Source organism: Herpailurus yagouaroundi, unplaced genomic scaffold, assembly GCF_014898765.1.
Source record: "Herpailurus yagouaroundi ecotype Mexico unplaced genomic scaffold, PumYag 29, whole genome shotgun sequence".
Classification (NCBI taxonomy): Eukaryota; Metazoa; Chordata; class Mammalia; order Carnivora; family Felidae; genus Herpailurus; species Herpailurus yagouaroundi.
Window position 1 is genome coordinate 84644424 of NW_024412377.1, and position 19034 is coordinate 84663457.

Sequence of the window (19034 nt, forward strand, 5' to 3'; positions counted from 1 at the left end):
AGGTCAGGGTTGGTAGCTGGCTTTATCTTCCTTTAGAAATGAATTTAATGACTTCATTAAAATCTAGGGATATATAAAAGGCAGCAATACTATCACTAAGTTAACAGAGATTTACTTATCAGATTTCAAACAAGGAATTCATCAAGCTACAAATTCTTTCCAAGGAACAGAACTGTATTCAAAGAACATGTGGATCATATCTCCTGTCATGCCCTTGATGACAATTCTGATGTTGTAAATGTATTCTAGTGTACCCCTAAGTGAAGGCTGCTTCTTGTCTCAGCTAGCTCAAGCTACAGAAATCGACCAGGAAAAGACAGACTTAAGGATTTCCTCTTTTCTTAGGGAGCCAGTATGCCCAGAGCATCCTGGCTTGTCTATTCTGAATCAGGTTTCTATATTCCCAAGTTAACCTATCTAGATGTCCTTACAGCTGTTTATCCTTCTAGGTGTCCTTAAGGCTGAGAACTGGCCTTTGAGTAGAGTCAGCTCCCAACGTGGCTCAAGACTCAAGGCGATTCAAGAGAAAAAAAAACAGAGACAAGTATAAGAGACAGTGACTAAGACTTTGACAGATAGCCGCTGAAGGAAAAGCAACACACACATACACACACACACACACACACACACACACACACACACACACTCACACACCATTTATGAAGAGATTGAGACATACTATGGCAGTGACTTATTCATCTTTGATAAAGAACTAAGTTCTTTAAAGAAAAATGGCATAATTAGAGTAAAACTATTTTGACTCCAAGAATCGATGGTTCTGTCAAATTGGCCTTCTTTTTGACATACTTGTCTTTACCTCAAGACCTTTGCACCAACTATTCTGCTACTTGAAATGCTCTCCCTCTATTTTCACATGACTGACTTCTTGTCATCATTTGTAATTTTCAACTTAAATATCAACTTCCTCAGAGAGGCTTTTCCCGACCACAGTAAAGAAGGCAACTCATTACCCACCTGACATGACTCTATTTTAATTCTTTGCATTGCATTGTACTCACCAATAGCTAATATTTTTTATTGTTTACGTTAAATTTTTTTTTTCTCTTCTCTGTTACCTTGGCATAGCATAAGATCCTATGAGTACAGGTTCTTGCTTGTTCTCTTTCTATCCCTTGGTTGCCGCATAATAGATATCCAATGAATGAATATTCACGCAGTGGATGATGACTTTTTTATCGTTAAAAAGTTGCTTGGATTTTAACTTATGTGTAATAAAGACTTGTTTAACTGCATTTGAAGATTAGTAATAGTGGGAGGAATTCCAATAAAACTATTTAACTCTCACAATTTTCTTTCACACTTCCCTTCCATTTGCCAATTTGGTGTGAAATGGCCTTGATTTTTTGTCTTAGCTATTTAAAAAAAATCAAAATTATTCATACAAGTTTTAGTGAGTTTTAGCATTGTATTGAAGTTTGATTTAAAGGCTGACATGATTTCTGCATATTTCACAATTGATTAAGCCACCAACCAGAGATCCATGGAAGGGTCAGGTTTCTAAGATTCCTTTTTGATGTGTCTAGGCTTTTAGATGAGGGATATCATGTTCAGATTAAAAATGTCATGGCATTACTTTTATTTTGTCATGTTGTATATTGCTTTTCTCATTAGTGTTGTCACTGGTGTTGTTTACCTTTGTTGAATAACCAATGACAGAGACGTGCTGCTAAAATGTAATACTGAGTTTAGTTATCGTGGTTTTGTGATGATAAACAGGATCAATAATAACCAACCAAGTTATCCTCATATTAAGCTGAATTATAATTGTTAAATATTTTTTAATTGGTTTTGCAAATCTAGCAATCTTCTAAAATAACCTCAGTTGGACAATCTTCTATTCACATCAGGAGTATGTTGTGACACCTGATTCCAAAAAGTATTGAGTAATTTACTTAAATATGCTGACAACAAATCTGCACCAATTGATGAAAACATTTGGTGCAGATGAAAGCCCAGGAAATGAAAGGAGCATATTTGGGTAACTATAACACATTCCACAATCAGACCTGAAATTGAGATTGGCACCTACAAAAATATCGCCATCTCCTTCATCCACCACACCAGTATGTTTGAAAAAATTCTATCGTCAACCACTAGCTCTCAAGAAACATACCTCTAAGTCCACTTCCTTTCTGCCTGTAACACACAGTGTGTCTGTGACTCAGTCCTCGTGCTGTGCTTCTTGCTTGAGCGTGATGGAAAACCATGTGAGGAGCTCTGTTCCCCACTGCACGCTGGACACCACTGTCCTGCTGGATTCTGCTGACATTAAACAAAATCTTTAGGGTTCAGGAAGGTTGGGCAGACACATCAGAGGCAAATGTGTAACACCGTGGAGCGTTTCTGCTTGGCCCGTTGGGTTTGACATGCCAAAATAGCCCACAAGGAATAGCAGTGCCTTTTGAAGTAGCTGAGATGCTTCCCTGATGTCACTGCTCTGAGTTTTAGATCAATGCCTGGGAGATGAATCAGAACATGTGAGGAGAGTCACCGAGGGGAAATGTGCTGGAAAGGTTGCAGGAGTGAAGCACCCAAGCCCGGAGAGAAGGTGGGGTGAGATGTGCAAGCAGGAAAAAACAAAGGGCTGAGTCATTGGAGGCCTAATTGACAATGGCACAGCTGTGACAACAATTTGCCGGCGGCCTGACCTATTTGATGAAAGGGTCTCTGCTTTCCTTGGAACCTCAGAGTTGCAGTGCATGGTAGGAATGCACCACTCGTGTTTCCAGCTGGCTCAGCCTCATAAATACCTAAACTCACAAGATGACATTTTTAATGCTCTACAATTGCTGTTCTGCGTTTATATTTATTGCAATTCAACATATCCATTAGTGCATCTATCATTGATAAGTTTGTCACTGCTTCAGGAAAACAGTCCATCATGCTGCATCAATTTTACTTTACATGCTATTAATGTACTATAATGCAGCTTATAATATCATGTGGATATATTTGATTAGAGAGGTGCCAGAGTCAGTCAGATTGCCCTGAGAATTGCAAGAGGACCCAAACCCTTTATTTGTTTGTGGTAAAGATGAACAGCCTTGGTGCACAGTGAATGTGTTAATATAACAGGTGTATCTTCTTCACTTTCTCAAACAGGCACGGCAAGGAACCAACTTAAGCAATCTATTTTGACTCACAACAGACTTATAATATTTTGTTGACACTTGACATGTTTATTCTTTTAGCAAAATCATAATCATGTTTTAATATTTCCTGCATGCAATTAGCAGCTTTAGTCAAGAGGCAACGATGGCATATGAGTCCAGGAGAGAGGACCAACTATGGCTTTCCAAAACGGGGTAAATCAAAATATTAAAATCTCAGCAAATAAAACACAGCTTTTAAACACACGACTTGAGATATTTCTGGATGCAGTAACCATTTCTGTCAAAAAGAAACAAAAGGCACCTGTAACAAATATTTGAAATTGTAGAGAAATTAACAATGCTCATGAATATGGACTCTTATCATTTCATTTCTACAGTTAAAATCTGACAAATCACCGTTAGTGTCCATGAACTGGAGGATGAAGTAGGTCAGGACAGTCTGAACTATTTTAACATTTCTGGCCATAATGAAATGCTTCAGCCGCATCTTAAATCTTCTTGTACCAACTGCAAATTATAAAAGAAAACCTGTTAGGCACTTAAAAAATCTGTTTGTGAAGTATTATCAACCCAACCTGTGAAGATTGTTTTTTAAAGGGTCAAACCCAGTAGTCAGGCAGATAGGCGTTTGAACCCTTACTGGGTTACTTTTCCAATGTGTAGCATCAGGCAAGGTAGCTGATTCTTCCAGCCTCGGTTTTCTGTATGTTTACGGAAGATAGTGAGACTCAATGCATCGATTGTTCTTAGAATTAAATGAGATGCCAGGTCTGCTACTTCCACACAATGTAATACACGTAGCTATTGGAAAGATTTAGATGGCCCTGTATGTGATTTTACAAAATGGTTACCCAGAACTCTTCAAATTTAAAACATTTAAGCTCAGAGTATTATACCAATTATGTAAAAACATGATATAAAATATATATGCGCAGAAAACTTTGGGTAGGGTATACAAAGCGTGGAAATCTGTAGTAAGGTAAGGTACCAGCAAAAGATTTCCTTTTCATATTATGTCCTTTTAGAGTGTTTGAAGTCTTGCTGTCTGTTCATATTATTTTTACGATAAAACCCATAGTTTAATTTTTTTAAGGATATAATTCATTAGAAATATTAACACATTATCTGGCACATAATGATAGCTCAATAGATGCCAGCTGTTTTCATAAAGGCAATAATAAATGCTCCTTTTCCCCACGAAATGTGATAGACATCTCTGTTGCTACTGTTTTGAGGAATGTAAAGTTTGACCCCGCATTTAAATAGGAGGAAGTTGTATGGGAACCGATAGATTTACAAAGTCCGTGCAATAAAATAAAATCTCCAAGTGTGGGTACATCAGAAGGCACCAGCAGTAGGAGGGGTTGCTTAAAAAGGCTGATAGCAATTTGGGGGTGTCTTCATAAACATCGAGTGCACAGGAGGAGTAGGGCCGCGGGCCCTGTGTACTCTTAGCTGTGACAGCTCTGGAAACGGGTCATGGTCAGGTTTCCTATCCTGCAAGGAATGCCGTGGATTTGAGTATGTGCACAGGAAGGTGATCGGGATGGCATCGGGAGCAGAGTCCCTATCACTGTGAATGGCTGAAGCTGCTTAGGACCTGGGCAAGTGAAGAAAAGGAGACCCTGCTGATGACAGTTCCAGGGCTGCCACACAAGAGAGGGATTCAACTTAATCTGTGTTAGTTCCTGAGGGCAGAACTGGGACCACTGAGTAGAAGTTAAAAAAAGACATAATTCAGCTTATAGCCACAGCTAAAACCCAGCGTGTCATGATTTATAGCAGCAAATGCTACCCTAGGCAAGGATAGACTTTTCTGTTAAATTCTGAAGATAAAACATACCAAAGCATCTGGATTCTCACAAGGATAATGTCCCAAACCTAAACTAAATAAATAATCCCTGCAGATACAGCTTTACAAAGGTTAGATACATCTAGTGGATGAACTTTGTGTCTGCTGCAGAGCCTCATGCCATCCGGGCTCTATCTCATTGCTGCCCCCACCTGTGTGCACACGTCATGTGTGATTCTGTCTCTTCAGTGCTTTTACTTCATCCTTTCATTCTGGTATCACAATTTACAGAGTTCAGTACTGGGCCTCCCTGCCTACCGATGCTGGGCTTATCTCTCTGCCTTCAAATCCCACGCCCCCAGTTTTTATCCTCTGTGCCCTCCTAATATGTGTTTCTTCTCATTGAAATGTGAACTCCTTGAGCGTCTAAGTGCAATATATATTTGCATCCCCAGAGTAGAGTAAACCTCAGTAGATTGAATCCCATCCCTTGGTGAAGAGTAAAGGGGGCAATTACAGACTTAAATATAGATTTAAATATTTATTAGGAAACCATTCACCATCTCTTTCTGGCCCTTACTTTTTCCAGAGATCATCTATCTCTGAAGGTCATAAGCAACAAGAAAGTGAAATACACACAACCAGAAGAGGACTTTTACATAACAATGCATGTGGAAACCTGAGTCACTCATGAAGGAAAACGTCTAATAAAAATGTGTATTATTCTTCAATGTTTCTAGGACTGCATTAAGATATTTCAGATTTATCCATGGGTACAATATTTCAAATATTTCACAATCATAGTTGCATTTGGACTGCATATTGTCTTTAGTGCTGGAACAGAGTTCAGGGTCCCCTACTATGCTAGACATTAACTCTTTAACAATGAGCCGAGGCTAACTTCAAGAAAGCATAGAGATACAGTACTTAGCTTATGTTGGAGGGCCAATTTCCCTATGAGTGAGTCTTGTGATATGTCACTCACCCGTTCAGGCCAGTAGAATCTTACGGATGTCAGGGCTGGTCAACAGGCATCCTCATTTTTCACTCTCATTTTCACTCTCATTTTCTCCTATACCCTATTCAAAAGTATATTTGAAAGTTTTAAATAGCTAATGCAGGTTTCATAAGCACTCACCTAAAATGAGGGAAGTAGGATAGGATTTTAGCCTATGCATCAAAAAGGGTGAAACCTCTGAATCAGGTTCAAATGTTACAGTAAACTACACCAAATGTTTGCTCTCAATTTCCAAAAATATAGCTCAAATCTGAAAATCTAGCACATTAAAAATAGCCTGTATCAGAAATGCTTTTTAAAAACTTTCCATTACTATTTATTTAGGGAATGAAAAGCAAATATGCTGATGCGAAAGAAAAGATATTACTTCTAAAATTTCACAGATCAAATTGTTCTTACAACCTTACCAGAAATTGTTCTTATATTCATTAGCTCAGTGTAATGAACTATTGTTATTTGCATTTGCTCTGTGCCAGGCATGGTCCTGATCACTCCTGGACATACATAGACTAGAAAAGCCCGTCTAGACAGGGGGACTAAAACTTAGGCAACTGACATCTCTTCCTAACACTTACCTGAATTGTGATTTTCACAATAATTTGTTTAATTTTTAAAATATCTATCATCATGAGCTGTGACTCCATAAAGGCAAGGACTTTTTCTGTCTTGTTTATTAACAAGATAACACCTAGCACAGTGACTGCCACATTATAGCTGTTCAGAAAATGCTTGCTGAATGGTTGAATAAGTAGATGACCAAAATACAGTAAAACCTTGGTTTGCAAGCATAATTCGTTCTGGAAACATGCTTGTCATCCAAAGCACTTGTATATCAAAGCAGATTTCCCTGTAAGAAATAATGGAAATTCAGATGATTCATTCTACAACCCAAAAATATTCATGTAAGAATGATTATAATACTGTAATATAATACAAAATACTAAAGATACTAAAGAAAATACAAAATATAAAGAAAAATAAACAACCTGCAGTTACCTTTCAAAACCCTCGTGGCTGGTGTGAGGGAGACAAGAGAGAGAAGGGTTATTGTGTAAGACGACTTTGTCTCTCACTAATGGAATCACTGCTCTCTGTTGGCTTAATGGAATCTTTTTCTGCATGGGGTCCATTATATTCACTCGGACGGATGTTGACTACAGTACAATATTAATAAACTCTTGTCAAATACTGTATTTAATGTAACTGGAAGCAGAGGAAAAGGTCTATATCTGCAGGCAGGCTGACCTAGAATGAAGCAAAGCATTCCTAAGCTTACTCTTCTATGGAAAAGCAATGGACTGCCCAGAGGTGCTTTGAAGTGACAAAAAATACACTAGTGCCAGTTGTGGGCACCTTCCCACGTTCTGAAAGATCACTGACTGCTGCCAAACACCACAGCCTGAGACTGAGCATCCAAGCATGGGAGACAATCACACACAATGGTGCAGTGAGAGAGAGAGAGAGAGAGAAGAACCATTGTCTCACTTGTGATCATGTGACGGTCAGTGTCACATACTACTTGTATTGCAAGATATCGCTTGTTTATCCAGTTAAAATTTATTAGAAATGTTTGCTCATCTTGCAGAACATTCACAGAACAAGTTCCTCAAATTTGAGGTTTTACTCTATTATATATCAAAGTAGAGTAAGGTAATTATTATGAAAAAAACACCTATAAAGCACAAGGAAGGATTCAAAGATAGGCATCTTATATTTTAGGGTGGGCATTAGTGAATGGGTCATTCAAGATAGCCACTAAAAATTTATATCACATGTACAGAGACTTGATCAGATTGAAATATCCCCTCTTTATCCCGATGCATTCTAAAATTATGGTTTCACGTTTCCACCCCTGAAATATCTCATAGGGTAGAAGAGAGAGAAGCAAAAGACAATGTTTAATTACTGCCCCAACTTGCACCTACCTATTGCACCTATGCAGTCATTGTCACCAGCCTTCTTAAAACAGAGAGAGGGAGTGATCTTTGCTTGTGTTTATAGATGACAGAGCTCAAGGTATTTCAAGCCATGTGCATGAGTGCAGACCATAAGATCAATGGAGCCCTGCAGACAGTTCCATAGGCACAGTATGAATGACTTAGTCCTTTCCTAGCCTAGGAGCTGCTGGCGGGCAATCCTTTTGCTGTTAGCATCCCACTTGTGCATTTACTCTTGGCCAGTGTGACATTATTCCTCTAGTGCGAGCCACCCCATCTGAATGCTACATGCCAGCATGCACTCCTGTTGCTACCCAGAAAATGACAGCTTTTCCACATTACCTCTGGTGGTGACTCACAGCATCCCTCTCACTTGTGATCAATGGCTTTAGCTCCCCTTTCCTCTGTTGCTTTAACATCTGTCTCTGTTGGTTCTCCTCACACTCTCAGCTCAGCAGTCCTTGGTGGCAGTAGGCTTGGCTTTGATGCCAGTTGGCTTGCAGAGTAGGAACTCAGTGCTGGTGACCCCTTCTTGTCATTTGATGTTACACAGCCATTACTGACAAAATAAACACAAGAGATCCTGAACTAAGATCCTGAACTAAGTGACTTGGAAGTGCCATTCTCGGCAGGGCTGGTTCAGTCAAGAAATTTGGGGTGATTCCATTTGTGAGGAGTTAGTAGTTTGGTACCCTGTGTGTCAATACATCTTTTGAAAGGATCTCATTAGCTCTGAATTGTGTATAGGTATTCTGAATATGTGTTTCGCCTCTGCTGCATATGCATGATATATTATCTCCTTTGGATTTATGATGAACAGCCCCATGTAAACTTCACAAATAATCCATAATTGCTGATCTTCTGTTTCCGGGGATTAACTAATATATATTGATGGCCATAGAACTTTAGAAAAATCACAACCTAATGCTATGAAAGATCATCTGATAAATTTTCAAGCGGCATTTCCACCTTCTTTATCACATCTTCTACAACAGCCAAGTAATGGCATACTTCACTTTCTAGTGTCATTTCAACATCAAACTTAGGGGTCACACTAAATCTAAGTCAGCAACACGAAACCACTAATAGCCAGAGTGTCTAGTAACATTGGCTATACGTGTGTGTGTATATATATATATATATAAATTTCAGCCAATACTATAATACTTATTATTTAGAAATATATCAATATGTGTTTAATATAATGTATCAATATATTAGATATTTATATATTATATATAATTTCTTTGCCATTGTATATAATATATATATTTATATATATTTACACATATATATATATATTCTTTCTTTAAATTAAAATCTCATTCTGTAATTCCCAGTGACCACTTACTGATTAAAGCTATTTTCAGTCATAATGAGAAGCAGATAAGGATTATTGCTAGCAAGTGTAGTCTTCAATTTTAAAGATTAGCACTATGCAATTTTCCAGAGAATCTACCTCAACTTTTTTCTACCTCAACTCAATGAAGTGGATGAAGTAAGTAGTTGTTTGGTGCCTGACATGAATTTGTTTTGCTGTTAAGATATGTTAGCCCCAAATGCCAACTTTTGATTTATTTCCATGAGCCATGCCATGTCTTTAGTATCAAACTATTGACATAAGTAAGATTGTGAAGAAGGCTAAATATGCAGTATTCTCATCTACTTGAAGTTTTTCCTTTCACCTGTTATTAAATGCCTTACTTACATGAGTCAGGACTCTTGGTTTTAAGTCCAGTGGCTACTCATTTAACCAAGTTACCTTCACTTAACTAATTCTCTAGGTTGATATATGCCTTCTCTTTCCCCTATAAAATGCACCAAAGCCCACAGCCTCTCAAATGCAGATATAAGTTATTCTCTATCATTTTTATGCACCCTTTTTTCTACAAGTAAGCTGAATGCTTTTAGGACTAAACTACATTTGCTTCCAAACTTGTTTATGTTTATTGTAGTATTATAATTATGCAATTTAATTTATTACCTGTGTTCTGATGAATTAGTGTGGAAAGGACAGAGTAGTTGTCAGTTGAAATCAAAAGCAATACTTAGGAAAATTTGGTAAGGGCAAATCATTAAAACACTATTGCTCAGACAGGGTAATGTATGGAAGTGTTCAATTACTGAACTAATATAACACTATATGTTAGCAAACTGGAATTAAAGTAAACATTTTTAAAAATATTGTTCAAGAATCAGGTATGAGTAAGACAACTATGAATCCAGAAAAAATATCTTTAAAATTTGGAAGATTTCTTTACCTGGATTGCTTTATGTTTGGCTTAAAAATCTATTTCACTTTGAAGAAGATTCAATGAGAAATCATGGTTATTATTTTTCAGCTGTGGTTTATATAATAATAATAGTAGAGACTCCAAGTAAAGGTATAAAATAATTAGGAGAAGGTATATACATTTTTTATATATTTCAAGTTAAATTATCCATCACATTTATGATTTCTCACTTGAACAGCTTTTTCAATTAACCAACTATTTCTTGGTTTAACTTCTTTTGGAAAACAGATTTCTCCCATAACAAAAGCTGACTATGCCTAGCAGATATACTAGAATAATACGGGGTATATCATTGAATCCAACGATGAGTTGAATCATGATGCTGGAAAAGAAGGAAGCAGGAAAGCTCAGAAGCAGAAGTTTGGTATGTGATTATTCTCACTTCATCCTTGCTCATGTGAGCACTAGCACATTTAAGTCTGTGTCTCTAGATTTTATTTTATTTTAGTATTTTTGTTAATTACTGAAATGTAGTTGACATACCATGATCTATTAGTTTCAGGTATACAACATGGTGATTTGACAATTCTATACATTACTCAGTGCTCATCATGATAAGAGTAGTCACAATCTGTCTCTAGAGTTTATGTTTCAAGTTTCTGGAAAGGAGAAGCTGAATCAGCTACCCTTGAATCAATCACCTCTCCTGAACCAATAATTTATATTCTAAAGGAAGAGATTGATTTATAACCATGAATCAAGAAACTCTTTTTGGAAAGGGAGAACCATCATGAACCATGCACCTGGGCGGCGGGGGGAGCGGGCCCAAAGAATGTACTACACCCTTAAGATTGATTAGGGATTAAAAAAATAGAAAGAAGTTTCATAGTATATATAATGAGGAGGGGAATTTTATCCACCAGAGTTCTGGGGACATTTTCCCAAAGCTGAAAGAGGTTAGAGTGCAGAATGAGGGTATAATTTCTGAAGACATGAAAAGCAGAGAGGATAGCCTATAGGAAAAGCAGGGTCGTAGGAGGGTAGGGTATGAGCAACAAGGGTCTAGAAGGAGGAAGTCAAGGGAGGAGCAATATGGTGCTGAAGGGTAGAAATGAGAGAGAGACAGAGAGATAGAGAGATCTTGGCAATATTTTTAGGGTGAAGCAACACCTACATATGTGCACCCCCTTTGTTATTAAAAAAAACAAAATACATGTCAACATTATTTTTTAAGGATTTTTGATTGCTGTATTGGATGAGCAAAAGCAGGTCACTACACGGCAGCCATAATTATTTATGCTAAAATATCCATAATGTAATACATACTGACTATAATATTTCAGATTTGGCATTGGTTTTGGAAATCAATTCTGTTCTCTATTCAGAAGAAAAGAGTTAAATGCAAACACACTTATACCATTCAAAGTAAAATAGAGAATTAGAAACTCGGTTTCTAGTCTTTGTTTCTACGATGCATGTCTATAAACTAGTATGTCTAAGACCCATTTTTATTACTCATAAAATGTGGTTGATGAATATGAATATCAAATAAGCTGACATGTACAAAAGTGTGCAGTACAAAAGCAAAATACTATTTCAGCATGAAATTATTAATTGCTTATTGTCCATATAGTCTAAGAATTCATTATGAACGCTAGAATCCTAGAAAGGTAGAGATAGAATAAAACAGAAGTTAATAAATATTATAGATAAAGGAAGAGTATCCACTCTGTGCTTTTTACTCTCTTCCCCTTTATTACTTCTTCTGGAAGATCACAAAGATCATTCATCTTTATTTTCTCTAGCTTCCCCAACACATTTAGATCTCTAGCTTCTCCCCCCCATACCTCCAGCTATGATATAGCCTCCCTAGTTCTCTTCTTACATAGTCCTGAAACAAATACCCATAACCCCTTTCTTTTTAGGGTTTTATTGCTAAGAGCTACCTGGAAATAAACACCAAGAACAAAAATAGCATGTTAGAGAAGTTACTAATTCTCGAGATACATCAGTGTATTTTTGACATATCTGGCCCTGGAGTATACTGAAGTGTATGTGTGTCTAGCCTTTCACAATTTTTCATTGTGTCTAGCCCTTCACAATATCTCATTCTCTTTTAACTTTACAAGGTACTGGGAATGTTTTAATACCCTTGGTATTTTATATCTTTATCTCTGGGTAGGACTTTCTAAGATTATGGTAAAAGTTTTCCAGTTCTTGAAGAACTCAGTTTGAGTAACTTCCTGTTTCCTCTCCAATCCCTGTCCTCTTACCCTTTTTGTCTGTGGTATGAAATCTTCTCATTTTGGATGATGATCTGAGAATCCTGTTAGGACAAAACTAAGACAACCAGTGTGTTCAGCATCGAGCAGATACTTTGTCAATTGGGGAGACTTCTTACAAATACCTGCAATTTTAATATCCCTTCATTTCATACAGAAAAAAAATCACCTTAGGTCATTTTCAACAGATATAATTTGGGGTCTCCTGTATATACTGGATGAAAAGGGATATGTGTGAATTAGTTTTTACTATACTCTATATTGCAAAAAGATTATAGCTTTCCATAAACTTAACTCATAAAATGACATTCAGTGTAAGTTATTTCTTTCCAGAGAGATTCCCATGGAATGCCTCTAGTTTTAAAATAGTACTCATTGTTTATTGAACCAACTTAAAAGAAATCAAAAGTGATTATGCTTATGTTTTCTTAAAGAAGAAAAAAGTGAGATTTTAATCTATTCATGTTCCCTCTGTGAGAGTATGTTCCAACTGAGAAATGGGACAGAACAGGAAATACTTTATGATTTTTATGTGAAAGGGGGACTATAATCATCACTTCTGTTTAGTTTATAATTTTTCAAGTGTTGCCAGCCTTTCATCCCCTCCTGATGGGGCACTTCTTAACTTTCATCATATACAGTTATACAAATGGGTATTAACAGAGGAAAAATTACACGAATTATTTAGGAAAGTCACATGCTTTAAGCATTCCTATGAAAAGAAATAATTCAGCATTATCCTTAGCCTCCTTTGTGTATAAAAAGCCACTATTTACCTACTCTGGGAAAAATGAAATATATTCTTATGCCAAGGTTATTGTAAAAAGCTTTTATACATATGTAATATATTCTGTTTGTATATTACATATATATTATATACTGCATATTGTGAATAAGGTGAATATTTTTCTAAAAGTATTGTGTCTCTGAATGTTGTATGTGTGAGTGGTATTTAAACACCATTTATTTAATTCTTCCATGTAGCTCCTTTCATATAATATAAATCATTCCAACCACAGTCATTAAAGTGCTTTTAAACAGTAAAGTTCTGTATCAGTAGGCTGTGTTATTATTATTACTTCTATGGTTTATTTATACCCCCATACACTGCTTTCTGCATTTTATGTATTCTTTTATTTGTGAAAATCATTGAAAATCATACCACAAGCTATGCTGTTCACAAGCAATCTGAGGGAATCATTTAGAATTTCTGAATAATAAAAAATGAAATCAATCTCTATTTGTGCAAGTTCCTAGTGTGTTATGAATGCAATGTGATCTTGGTATTTGCTTATCAAAGGAATGCACTAAAATATTGCAGAAAAGGCCATGGGACATAGTGAATTCTATTTTATTATTTCACTGTCCTTTGACTATTAACTCCAAATTCCTCTTTCTTCTGTTGGTCTTATTAATGAACTTTAACAATGAGATAAAAGTCTTCAGTCTAGTGTTTAACACAAAGTGGTAGAATTTCAACATGAATGAGACTTCACTTTCTAGAAGATTTTGTGATTAATGAATAGTCTGCGTTTTGATGTCTTCAGATTTTATTAAGAGAGCCTAACTCAATGAATAGTTTTCTTATTCAATGATTATTTTCTTATGTACTCTGCTCATTCAAGTTAATTCGGTAGATATTGATTGAATTCCTATATACGCTTCTGAGGTGGTCTTTTAAAATGACTTCATCTAGTCTTCCATTCTTGTGTTCTGTTCTTGTATTACTCTGCTCAAGACTGAAAGTCCTGGAAGAGAGAATCCAGTTGGCAAGACTTAAGTGGAGAGCTGCAGTATGGTGGTGAGAGCAAAGTTTTGACAGAAGGAGCCAAAACTCCTTCTACCTCTTAGAGGTAAGATAAGCACCTGATTTTATCACCCTAAGACTGCACTCATTTGGGGAAAATTTCTGCCCAAGAATAATATGGAATGTGGTCAACAAAAGGGGATAGATAATGATATCTATAGTGAAGAAGCCTGCGTGGAATAGGTGGATATTTAGCATAGCCTTAAATGAAGTGTGGGTTTCAGATAGATATAAAAGGAGCCAAGAGCATTTCAAGGACGGATCGGTTTGCATTACTAATATCCAATCATTCATTTTCTTATAATTTGCTGAAAGAGCCACGCATCAAACAATCAATCACAGAGACAGTAGCATTACAAGCTAAGAAGAATGTTTGGGTCCTAGGAGTTAGCCACTTTGTAACATGAGTCTTGATAAAGGTTTCCAGTTTACTTTATCTTTGCTTGAATTTAACTCGGTTATTACTAGAATTATTGTGAAAAACTAACATATGCACAACTTTTCAGATTCCTCATAGGGGAATTAAGACTATCGTGCGTTTTATTAATGACTCTGATGCCCTCAGAGGGAGGTTCAAAGTATTGCAAAGAAGAGATGTGAGAAAATGATTTTCCCTAGTTGTTTCTCAATTCAAGTTTCGGTTGTACCTTTTACTTGTTATGTGACCTTGAGAAAATATTTTAGATGCTCTGGTTCTTCAAATCCACATGTGACTATGTCATATTTATACCATTGATTATTTGATATATATATATTGGATATAATAGATTACAAATTGTTTATAGAATTAAGTATACTCCCAATTACCTCTCTTACACTAAGAGAAATAATTGTATTCTGGAATTAGAAACCACAACAATTTGAGAATTCTTTGCCATTTTCTAGGGAAAAAAAATAACCAAACAGTTCAATATGAAATATGCATGCACACAACAAGAATGAGGTCCCCCATAATAGCTTTCAATAATCTTCTTTTGAAACTAAAATTATATTCGTAGAAACTTGTATAAAAGCCATTTCTACTTTTCCTGGTATTTTTCAAGGTAAAATAAGGTAACTCATTTTCCATCATGAACAATATCAGAGTTCCTAGTTAAAAAATAGCACAAATAAATATAACGTTCTTTCTCAATTTCTGCGTCAACGAAGCAATGATGTGTATACTTTAAAATAGTAGGTAATGTAAGCAATGCTTATGTCACTAGCTTGGCAAACCTCCTTTTAAGTACATTTTAATTCAGGTATTTTTGATTCAAGGGGAAATTATTCATCCGAACCAGCCTTGCATAATTTAGATCAGTAGCTGGTTTCTTAGTTATGTGATACAACTTCAGGGGACAAATCCAAAAGTCTTTGTTTTCGAAGTACCTGAAAATATCACCAAACTTATCAAAAGACCTGGTTAAGGATTCAAATCTTATCTTGGAAGAGCAGAAAATTAATTCACTAATGCCCAGAAACATGTACATTCTCTTCTTTCCTGTATCCAGTCCCATCTCCCTCTGCTCCTCTCAAAGTGCCTCCTTCATTCCTTCCTAAATATTCCTGTAACTACTTGACTTCCATTCCTTCCTATTCTAGAACTGATACCTCTTTTCTCTCTATTTGTTCTAATTCTATATTAGCCTTTAATAGCTGTATTAAACCTTTATAGCTTAAGCCCTGTCTTCCATAACACCTTCATTAGTAACTCAAGTTGAAAGGCACTGTCCTTTTTCTGAACACATATGAGCTTTGGAGTCTGTATGACTTTGTTTTTTATCATTTGGTTTTGCCGTGTGACATCTAATCTATTGTATGTTTAGTTTCTTTTTTTGATTGTTCTTTTTCCTTTTTTTCTTTATTTCCACCTTCCCCCCTCCATTTTTCTTGTTTAATTTATTCTTCACACGCCATCCAGAAGGATCCTTCTAAATGTCACTCTCCTGTTTAAAATCCATTGCACAGCCAATTAGGTCTAAATTCCTAACCTTGACTTATGAAGCCACAAGGGTTTTTCAAATCACATAATACATTGAGCTCTTTCCTGCCTTAGGGATATTGCCAATACTATTTTTTCTGCCAAGAATTCTCTCTATCTTTTTTTATATGGTTAGCTACTTCTCATTCTTTAGAGTTCCATCTATGTGTTATCTTCTTTACAGTCTTGCTCTGACTATCTCATCAAAATATGATTCTCTCTGAGTTCTCTTTTATTTTAAGGCCATATTCTTTTCTTTCATATCTATACTGATATTTCCATTTATCTCTCATAATTTACTTTTCACCATTGTCGACCATTCTCTGCCCTGGAGACTTGCATTGTGAACTGATTCATTGGGCTTCCTGCTCTCTGGGTTTGGGTTGGGTTTGGCCAATGAGAGGTGAGACTCAGATAGTAGGGAGATGTCTCCCCTGTCTGCCTCTCTTCCAGGTCATCCAGTGTTGGCTGTTTCTTGTAAAATGGATACTGTATATTTCCATTTTACAGATGAAGAAACAACTCAGGATGGTTAAGAGATTTACACAATTACACAGCTACAAGTGGTTGTGTCAGGATTTAAATCTGAGCAAATCTGAGCATTTTCTCTATATCACTCTGCCTCATTTAACAATTGAAACAATCACTTCATCCAGCTTTTATTTCTCAGGCCAGTTGAAAGCATTAGTCTGAGCTTCATTTTTCCATGTCTTTGCCTCTAACATTACTGTCTCTTTGACTTATGCTTACAACAGAAGATTGGGGAAAGTCATCATAGTATTTATACTCATCTGTATTGACCTGTAGAATCCCTGCAGAACTTATCAACTTTGTTAAAAATCATCTAGACCTATGACAAATAACAAATAATAAAGAATGACTAAATTAAAAAAAAAGACTATCTTGAAATATATCTTTAAGATAATATATATCTACCAAGATATTACAATAGTAATAACTTACTTTTAAGAATTGTTTGAACTTAATTTTCAGGTTAAGTAAGAAAAATGCTTAAGATTTTACAATACTGAGCTACATATATATTGCCTACCACAACAATATCAAACTTTCAATGAGAGAAGATTTTTGAAATCATCATGTAACAAACCTTTTATCAGTAGAATTTCTATATTAGATTTTATTAACTGGAAAAAGTTTGCTACTTGGACTTTACTAATTGAGAGAACAAATGCAAGGACTAGAATGTAAATTCAGGCAGAATGCAAAATTCCTACAGGTTTTAAATATTTCAAATAGTCTTATGGGAAATAATTATTTAAGCCTTGGAAGTTTGAACTTTTTGCATATTTTGCTAAAGCATTCTATGTCTAATACCTCACTCTTCCCTTAAATGTGAAGAGCTATATGAAAAGGTTTTTATTCTCTTAAGGAGATCCATTAATCTCCATAACCATAGAAAAGGCAAAAAACATGAAGGATGAGAATGAACCCTAATGTAAATACAGATAAATATGGCGACAGCTGTAGCTGAATAGTTACAGAATTGGCTTGAGAAATGAAACCTCTGTAGTAGACACAAACACACACACACACACACACACACACACACACACACACACTTTGGATTTATTTATGAAACAGCGTCTTCTAAACACAGAACCTTGCATTGCAGAAAAGGCAATTAAATAGAACAGCATGAGGTTGTCAATCACTTCAACAACTAACAAAAGCATCTACTATCAAAGCAAATAATGTAAATGTGCAAAAAGGTACCTTGCTATCAAAGCAAATAATGTAAACATGCAAAAGCTAAGAATTCTCTATATCAAATGTCACCATTTTAATGTTGACTATTTTTGTGGATATTTTTATATATGCTTGTTACTGTGTCAGTTATTCTGAAATCTTATACAGAATTCGCTATTATCACTTAGAGGATTTGGTCATCATGTGAAGCTTTTGAAAGAGGTTGGGACTTTCTTTCTCCTTCTTTTTTTTTTTTTTTTTTTTTTTGTTGCTGGTGTTGTACAAATAAATGGACAGTCACAGCTTATCATCACTTAAAGATGCATGTGCATGCTGCAGTTTACTGAAACATGATTGGCTGCTACATAAATCAATCTGATAGAGATCGGTTCCATGAAGAAGAGATAAATCATTAGCCAGAGCTTTTGGAATGTAATTCATTTTAGATAGTGATTATTGATGATTTAATTTTAGCAGTACATGTACATGTCTAGATCGTGATTTTATATAAAATGTTAATGCGGAAGAATATATTCATTTTAAAAGTGAATATAAAGAAGCCAATTGGAAGTTTACATGCAAAACATGTTAATGAAATGGCAAGGTTGAGAAGTCCAAAGTTCTATTTCCTGTATAAGCTATGATGGAGCATGTTTGTCAGGAAAATTTCTTAAATGTTTTCTTATGACAAAGAAGTGGCTCCAAACTTCATTTGACATATCACACCCAGATTACTGACGCTGAGCATTTTGTATTTATATCTTCTACATTTTGGCCTCCATTTCTACTGTTCTTTGTGCCCTGATACCCACCACTTCCATTCATTTCAATTTAACAGCATCTAGTGGGAATCCTCATGAAGAAAGATCTCGTGCTCTGAAATGCACTGTCAGTTTTCTGTCATGTGGATAAGCAGGGAATGAGTCATGTGTTCAGTGGTGCTGACGTCAGTAGCTCCAGGTGGCAGTGCCATGACAATTTATATTGAGAGGTGGACCAGCTAGATGGTACCCAGGGCCCCTATCTCTAAAGGACACTGAGAAATTAACAAGATGGAAGAATTCAATTTATTAGAAAAGTTCCCAGAAAAGTTACGTACTGTTGGGAGAAGTACTTTGAAAGGCGACTTGGAGTGGGGATGAGCTAGTCAAATAGCAATAGGT

The 19034-nt window shown here is 36.0% G+C and overlaps 1 long non-coding RNA gene across 1 annotated transcript in view; it reads left to right on the plus strand.

Moving 5' to 3' along the window:
• Nucleotides 1-1221: 1221 nt before the first annotated feature.
• Nucleotides 1222-19034, plus strand: part of LOC121013144 (uncharacterized) — a 43125-nt gene continuing 25312 nt past the window's right edge. Inside the window, exons 1-3 of the long non-coding RNA XR_005782530.1 lie at nucleotides 1222-3326; nucleotides 10404-10539; nucleotides 14136-14250. This is a non-coding gene — a long non-coding RNA (uncharacterized LOC121013144). The remainder of the gene's footprint in view (nucleotides 3327-10403; nucleotides 10540-14135; nucleotides 14251-19034) is intronic.